This window comes from Mustelus asterias, chromosome 11 (genome assembly GCF_964213995.1).
Source record: "Mustelus asterias chromosome 11, sMusAst1.hap1.1, whole genome shotgun sequence".
NCBI classification, from domain to species: Eukaryota; Metazoa; Chordata; class Chondrichthyes; order Carcharhiniformes; family Triakidae; genus Mustelus; species Mustelus asterias.
In genome coordinates this window covers 49629968-49638910 of record NC_135811.1, presented here as the reverse complement: position 1 = coordinate 49638910, position 8943 = coordinate 49629968, and the positions used below count along the sequence as shown (strand labels likewise).

At 46.6% G+C, this 8943-nt stretch overlaps 1 protein-coding gene across 2 annotated transcripts in view; it reads left to right on the top strand.

Annotated features, from left to right (window-relative positions):
* lipf (lipase, gastric) overlaps positions 1–8943 on the top strand; it is a 911257-nt gene that overhangs the window by 215742 nt on the left and 686572 nt on the right. The window lies entirely within an intron of this gene.

The following is an 8943-nucleotide window of genomic DNA, read 5'->3' as shown; positions in this document are numbered from 1 at the left end:
TCGGTGTAACAGAACCCATGGGGAGTTGGAGCATATCCATAGATGGTAAAACAGAGTGATGATGGCCACATCCCCCTCACTGAACTAACTCGATTTTGGGAATTTAAAGTGGTATCCCTATAAAGAGAAGTGGAAACATTTCGCTAGCTTTTATTTGCCTGAAAGCTGATTGTTTGGTATCCGTGTACTATTTTGTTGATATTTTGCTTTTCAGTGCACTTAACAACCTTGATATCTTTGTACACTCTTGGTGCATTTCTATCTCACCCAGTACTGAGACTTCATCATTAAGCAGTAAGTGCAAGTGTTTCAAATGATGTTAGGGAATGGCCATCTTTGGTGACATTACCTTTGCCCAAAGTCCCAACCATCAACATTTCAGGAGGGCAGAAATGTAACTGGACCAGCCACATGACTAATGAAGCAGGTCAAAGACTGGGTATTCTACCAGGAGTAGCTCAACTCCTAACCCTGCAAAACTCTCCCCCACCTACGATTCAGGAATGTGATGGAATCTTCTCCATATACCTGTCAGTTTATCCACCCACTCCCTCTACCACTGGTGCATTGTGTACTATCTATAGGACGCATTGCAATAAGATGCCAAAAGCCTCCCACATCCATGACTTCTATTCCCTGGAAACACAAGGGAAGCAGCTGTGTGGAAACACATCACCTCTAAATTCCCTTTCAAATCACACTGGATTCCAACTTGCCATTTTTAAAATTCATTCATAGGACATGGGTGTCGCTGACTGGTCAGCATTTATTGCCCATCCCTAGATGCCCAAGGGCAGTTGAGAGTCAACATTGCTGTGACTCTGGAGTCACATGTAGGCCAGACCAGGTAAGGACAGCAGATTTCCTTTCCTAAAAGACATTAGTGAACCAGATGTGTTTTTCCAACAATTGACAATAGTTTCATGGTCATCAGCAGATTCATAATTCCAGATATTTTTTTATTGAATTCAAATTCCACCATTTGCCGTGGTGGAATTCGAACCCGGGTCCCCAGAACATTAGCTGAGTTTCTGGATTAATAATCCAGCGATAATACCACTGAGCCATCGCTTCCCCATTCCCTCATTGTTGCTGGTCAAAGTCCTGCAACTCCTCAGCTAACAGCACGGTATGAGTACTTACACTACATGGATTGGAGCAGGTCAAGAATAAGGCTCAAGGACAAGTGATGAGTGATAAAATACAAGCATTGCTGAGACTGAACGTATGAACTCGGAGCACCTGGAGGAAACCCATGCAGACACGGGGAGAATGTGCAAACTCCACACAGACAGTGACCCGAGGATGGAATTGAACCTGGGTCCCTGACGCTATGAGGCAGCAGTGCTAACCACTGTGCCACCGTGCCACCCCTTGACCATCCTTAGTTGTCCTTGTGAAGATGATGGTGAACTGCTATGTATTCTTGAATTACTGCAGTCTGTGTGGTGAAGATACTCCCATAACTTTATTAGGGAGTTCTAGGATTTTGACCAGTGAAAGAACAGTGATATATTCCCAACTCAGAATGGTGTGTGACTTGGAGGGGAATTTGGAAATGATGATGTTCTCATTCATCTGCCCACCCCCCCCCCCCCCACCCCGCCTTGTTCTTCTCAATAGTGGTAGTCATGGGATTGAGAGGTTTTGCCAAGATGCCGCTCCATTAATATCCAAGTTGGTAAATGATTATTTCCCAGGCACAAGCCAAGATTATTTTATTTTTTGATAACGTGACACAAGAATGGATGTGTTGGCCAACTAATGGCTGGAGCATATGAAACCACGCAGGAATACATTTAACCACAGTTGGTAGCATTAAGTAGAACGCTGGTAAAATTTCATTGTCCTGGGAAATGGCTGATAATTGAAACATTATCAACTTTAATTGGCTTACCGTCAGTGCCAGATGAATTGCTGATGTTGCACACTTTGGCAAAGCAGGAGGATGCTGGAACATGTTGGAGAACCATTCCACCACGTTGATGCCTGACTTCCTTATCACCTCAAAATGCATCTCTCCAGGTCTGGGAAACATGCCCCCTCCGCCACCTCCCACCTTCCTGAACTCTCTGGAATAAGTTGAAATAAAGTGCAATCAATTTATCACATTATAAAATGATCTGTGTATCTGTGTTTAATATCTTCTTTACCCCGATGGTTTTACATTTAACTTTCACTTCTCCAATGGAAACATTATGTGAGGTTGCTGCTGCTGGACACTATTTGATTTGATTTATTATTGTCACATGTATTGGGATACAGTGAAAAGTATTATTTCTCGCGTGCTATACAGAGAAAGCATATCGTTCATAGAGTACATAGAAACATAGAAAATTACAGCACAAAACAGGCCCTTCGGCCCCACAAGTTGTGCCGAACATATCCCTACCTTTTAGACCTATCTATAACCCTCCATCCTATTAAACTCCATGTACTCATCCAGGAGTTTCTTAAAAGACCCTATTGAGTTCGCCTCCACCACCACTGACGGCAGCCGATTCCACTCGCCCACCACCCTCTGTGTGAAAAACTTACCCTTAACATCTCCCCTGTACCTACCCCCCAGCACCTTAAACCCGTCTCCTCTCATAGCAGATATTTCCACCCTGGGAAAAAGCCTCTGAGAGTCCACCCGATCTATGCCTCTCAACATCTTATATACGTCTATTAGGTCTCCTCTCATCCTACGTCTCTCCAAGGAGAAAAGACCGAGCTCCCTCAGCCTATCCTCATAAGGCATGCCACTCAATCCAGGCAACATCCTTGTAAATCGCCTCTGCACCCTTTCAATCTTTTCCACATCCTTCCTGTAATGAGGCGACCAGAACTGAGCACAGTACTCCAAGTGGGGTCTGACGAGGGTCTTATATAGCTGCATCATTATCCCCGGACTCCTAAACTCAATCCCTCGATTGATAAAGGCCAGCACACCATACGCCTTCTTAACCACCTGCAGGGCCGATTTTAGAGTCCTATGGACTCGGACCCCAAGGTCCTTCTGATCCTCCACAGTACTAAGAGTCTTTCCGTTTATATTGTACTCCTTCATCCCATTTGACCTACCAAAATGGACCACGACACATTTATCTGGGTTGAAGTCCATCTGCCACTTCTCCGCCCAGTCTTGCATCCTAACTATGTCCCTCTGTAACTTCTGACATCCCTCCAGACTATTCACAACCCCACCAACCTTCGTGTCGTCGGCAAACTTACCAACCCATCCCTCCGCTTCCTCATCCAGGTCATTTATGAAAATGACAAACAGCAAAGGTCCCAGAACAGATCCCTGGGGCACACCACTGGTGACCGACCTCCATTTAGAAAAAGACCCATCTATACCCACTCTCTGCCTCCTTTGGGCAAGCAAGTTCTGGATCCACCGGGCAGCAGCCCCTTGGATCCCATGCCCTCTCACTTTTTCTAGAAGCCTTGCATGGGGGACCTTATTGAACGCCTTGCTAAAATCCATATAAACCACATCTACCGCTTTCCCTTCGTCAATATGTTTAGTCACATTTTCAAAGAACTCCACCAGGCTCGTAAGGCACGATCTGCCTTTGACACAGCCATGCTGAGTATTCTTGAGCATACTAAACCTCTCCAAATGCTCATAAGTCTTGTCCCTCAGGATCTTCTCCATCAGCTTACTCAGCGTAATTAAGAAAGCAAATGTAATGTTGTCATTTATCTCAAGAGGCTTGGAATACAAAAGCAGGGATGTACTTCTGAGGCTTTATAAAGCACTGGTTAGGCCCCATTTGGAGTACTGTGAGCAATTTTGGGCCCCACACCTCAGGAAGGACATACTGGCACTGGAGCGGGTCCAGCGGAGATTCACACGGATGATCCCAGGAATGGTAGGCCTGACATACGATGAACGTCTGAGGATCGTGGGATTATATTCATTGGAGTTTAGGAGGTTGAGGGGAGATCTGATAGAAACTTACAAGATAATGAACGGCTTAGATAGGATGGACGTAGGGAAGTTGTTTCCATTAACAGGGGAGACTAGGACGCGGGGGCACAGCCTTAGAATAAAAGGGAGTCACTTTAGAACAGAGATGAGGAGAAATTTCTTCAGCCAGAGAGTGGTGGGTCTGTGGAATTCATTGCCACAGAGGGCTGTGGAGGCCGAGACGTTGAGCGTCTTCAAGACAGAAATTGATAAATTCTTGATTTCTCGAGGAATTAAGGGCTATGGGGAGAGAGCGGGTAAATGGAGTTGAAATCAACCATGATTGAATGGTGGAGTGGACTCGATGGGCCGAATGGCCTTACTTCCGCTCCTATGTCTTATGGTCTTATGGTCTTACCAACCACTGAGGTTAGACTCACCGGTCGGTAATTTCCTGGGCTATCCCTATTCCCCTTCTTGAAAATAGGAAAAACGTCCGCAATCCTCCAATCCTCCGGCACCTCTCCCGTCTCCATCGACAATGCAAAGATCATCGCCAGAGGCTCTGCAATATCTTCCCTCGTCTCCCACAGTAACCTGGGGTACATCCCATCCGGACCCGGCGACTTATCTATCTTGATGCCATTCAAAGATTCCAGCACAACCTCTTTGTTAAAGTCCACATACTCAATCTTTTCAGTCCACCGCAAGCCCACAGTACATCCACCCATGTCCTTCTCCTCTGTGGAAACCAAGGCAAAATACTCATTAAGCACCTCTGCCATTTCTACTGGTTCCGTACAGATTTTCCCGCCTTCACCTTTTATAGGCCCTATTCCTTCACGTCTCATCCTTTTACTCTTCACATATTTATAGAACGCCTTAGGGTTTTCCTTAATTCTACTTGCCAAGGCCTTCTCGTGACCCCTTCTGGCTCTCCTAATTTCCTTCTTTAGTCCCTTCCTACAAGCCGTATACTCATCTAGATCCCAATCTTCATCAAGCTCTCTGAACCTTAGTACATAGGGGAGAAGGAAAGAAGAGCGTGCAGAATGGAATGTTACAATCATAGTTAGGGTGTAGAGAAAGATCAGCTTAATATATGGCAGGCCTATTCAAAAGTCTGATGGCAGAAGCTATTCTTGAGTTGGTTAGTACACGATCTCAGACTTTTTCCCGATAGAAGAAGGTGGAAGAGAGAGTACGTCCAGGGTGTGTGGGTCCTTGCTAATGCTGGCTGCTTTTTTGAGGCAGTGGGAAGTGTAGATGGAGTCAATCGATGGGAGGCTGGTTTGCATGATGGACTGGGCCACGTTCACAACCGATTGTAGCAAACGGGGGATGATCGAATTAAGATGACCAGTACATCTTTGAACTGGGTCATGAAACAGCATCTGGTTTCACTTCCTTCCACTCCCAGTATCCTTCTATTCCCAATGATTCTCAGCATGGTCTCAGCAAGAACCCTAGAGCTGGTAGATTTGTATCCTCCTTCCATCTTTGGGCCCGACTTTACCATTTTCATTCTAAGTGCTGAATCTGGGCGCAATTCAGATCCGACTTGGAAATCTGCTTTCAGGCACCCCCATACGCACTCAGCCTGAAAAACAAATCGCGGGTCCCATTCGCGCTCTGGGCGGGGCTTAGTGTGCCCAAAACGATTGGAGCTCTGAGCTGCGCATGCGCAGTTGGAAAAGAAATTTGAAAAAGCGCGCCCGTGTCAGATCGCTCCCGGGTCACAGAAAGTGGAGAAAGCGGCCCAGGAGTGAAAAGCGGAAGCGATGGCCCCCACAGACATCACTGTCCCTCTTACCCACCCCCTCCGGTATCCAGACCGATCGCGATTCCCTGCCCCCTTCCCCCACCCCCCATCGATCACCCGCAGAGTGGCAGCGGATCCCCTGCCTCCCCCAGAGATCCATCTGCCCCCCCCCCCCCCGCCCCCCACCAGTGAGCGATCGGGCCTCCCCCCACCACCGTCCCACCAGAGATACATCTTACCCGCCTCCCTCCTCCCCCTCCCCCCAGAGAACGATCTGGCCTCACTCCCCCCCCCCCCTCCCTGCCCGCCCGAACATCTGACTCGTCTCCTCCTCCCTCCCCACCAGACAACTTTAGCCCTCCCCCCCATCCCACCATCAGACAACGATCTGCCCTCCCCTCCCCCCAGACAATGATCGGCCCTCCCCCCCAAGACAACGAGCGGCCCTCCCACCCCCCAACCACCAGACAACGATCGGGCCTCCAACCCCACCAGAGATATATCAGACCCGCCTCCTCCTCCTCCCCCCCTCCAACCAGACAACGATCTGACCTCACTCCCCTCCTCCCTCCCCCGCAACCAGAGAATGATCTGACCAGCCTCCCTCCTCCCCCCCACCACTGATCTGAGTCAGAGAGCCGTTGGAAGCTCTGAACTCGCTCTTCAGCAGCTGGAGCGCCCGATTCAGACTTTTATTCAGCAGGCTCATTTTGGCGTGATTCCGGATCGGCGAACGCGGTGGTAAAGGGGGAAATGCTGATAAATTTGGGCGGGCAGTTCATTAATTCAATTGAAATACATGCAAATACATTTAAATCGCCGTTGCGCCCGTTTCGGGCGTGAATCGGATTGCCGCCATTCCCGGGTTTCGGTAAAGTGACAATCTGCGCGGGCGCGGATCGCGTTAATGGCCTCACACCCGACTTTACCACATTTTCACGCCCAGAAACGGGCGCGACGCAATGGTAAAATAGGGCCCTTTGTTTGTTATATGGCATCTTGTCCTATAGAATCAAAGAATGAATACAGCCCAGAGGGAGGCCATTCAGCCCAATGTTTTGATGATGTCTCAGCTATTGGGCTATTGCCACTCCCTGCTTTTTCCCTATAGCCCTGCAATTATTTTTCTTCTTGGCTAATTATTCAATTCCCTTTGTAAACCCCGACTGGCCCTGCCTCCATCACAGACTCGATGGTGCTTTCCAGATTCTAACCACTCACTGCATAAAAAGGCTCCTCATAGAATCCTACAGTGCAGAAGGAGGCCATGTGGCCCATTGAGTCTGCACTGACCACAATCCCACCCAGTCTCTATCCCCATAACTCCATGCATTTACCCCTGACACTAAGGGACAATTTAGCATGGCCAATCCACCTAACCGGCACATCTTTGGACTCATGTCACCATACTTCTTTTGCCAATCACCTTAAATCTGTGCCCTTTGGATCTTGCCCCCTCTGAAATGGGAACTGCTTCTCCTGATCCAGTTTTTCCAGACCTCTCATGATTTTGAACACCTTTATCAAATCTCTGCGCAGCCTTCTCTTCTCTCAGGAGGACAGCTCCAGTTTTTCCAATCTATCCATATAATTGTGGTCCTCATTGCCGGAACAATTTTTGCAAATCTTTTCCGCACCCTCTCTGATACCTTAACATCCTTCCTAAAATGCGGTGCCTAAAATTAAACACAAAAACCCAGCTGACACCAAACCAATTATATAAAAGTTCACCATAACATCCTTACTCTGTGCTCCTATATATAAATTGCTTTTGCCAGCTGCCCTGACATCTTTGATCATTTTTGCACCCACCCCCAGGGTCCTCTGCTCCTGCATCCCCTTTTGAATTGTACCCTTTATTTTATATTTCCTCACCTTATTCTTCTCACCAAAATGTATCACCGCATAATTCCCTGTAAAAAATCCATCTGCAATGAGTCTGCCTATTTCAGCCCCCACCCCCGTCCCACCCCCCCATGTCCTCTGGAAGTCTATCAGTATCCTCCTCACAGTTCACAACACTCCCAAGTTTTATGTCATCTGAAAATTGCGCCCTGAACACTGAAGTCTAGGTTATTAATATCAATCAAGAAAAGCAGTGATCCTACTCCCTGACCCCTGAGGAATTCCATTATATATCTTCCTCCAGCCCAAAAACCAACTATGCAACTCTCTGTTTCCTGCCAGTCCGCCAACTTCATAGCCATGCTGCTACTGTCCTTTTTATTCCATGGCTTTGGCTTTGCTGACAAGCCTGACATGTGGCATTTATCAAACACCTTTTGGAAGTCCTGTACACCACATCAGTAGCATTACCCTGAACATCACACAAATTTAACCAAGCGATTTAAGGATAATTTGACCTCAACATTCCTGGTCTCAATCTGTTTAATTAATCCACATTTGTCCAAGAGGAAATCTTGCCATGGATTATCATTTCTAAAAGCTTTTCCAACACTGAAGTTAAATGGACTGACCTGTATTTGCTGAGCTTATTGTTACAGCTTTTTTTTGATTAAGACTATAAAATTTACAATTCTCCTCTGGTGCCACCCCTGTATCTAAGGAGGATTAGACGATTATGGCCAGTGCCTTCGCATTTTCTACCCTTTCTTTCCTAAGATGTATCTGATCCTGCCCTGATGACTTATTAACTTTAAATACAGACAGCCTGTTTAATGTCTCCTACTTATCAAGTTTTTTTTAATCCATCCAGAGTCTCAACACAGTGGCACAGTGGTTAGCACTGCTACCTCACAGCGCCAGGGACCCGGGTTTAAATTCCTGCCTGGGGTCACTGTATGTGTGGAGTCTGATCTTGAAAAGCAGCTGAACAACAAAATAAGGAACAAAGTAATATTGGTACGTTGAAAGTGAATGGAGTTTGTAAAATAACACCCAACTAACTCTCATGTTGGCCATTGTCTGTGTGAGTAAATATTCCCGTATTGTGCAGGTTAAGTTGTGTTGGAAGGATTATTTTTTGTAAATTAACTTGTTAATTAAAATGGCCCAGCACAGTTGTGTTCAGTTCAAATCCTCCTCGACTAACTTGCGTGAATTTTTTGATGAGGTGATAGAGAGTGTGGATGAGGATAATGCAATTGATGTGGTGTACCTGGAGTTATAAAAGGCATTTAATAAAGAGCTACATAACAAGCTTGTCGGCAAAGTTAAATCCAATAGAATAAAAGCGACAGTGGTAGCATTGATACGAAGTTGGATGTATGACAATTTAAGGTGCAGGTTTGATTTACGCTAGGCTATTATATGGATAAGCTTG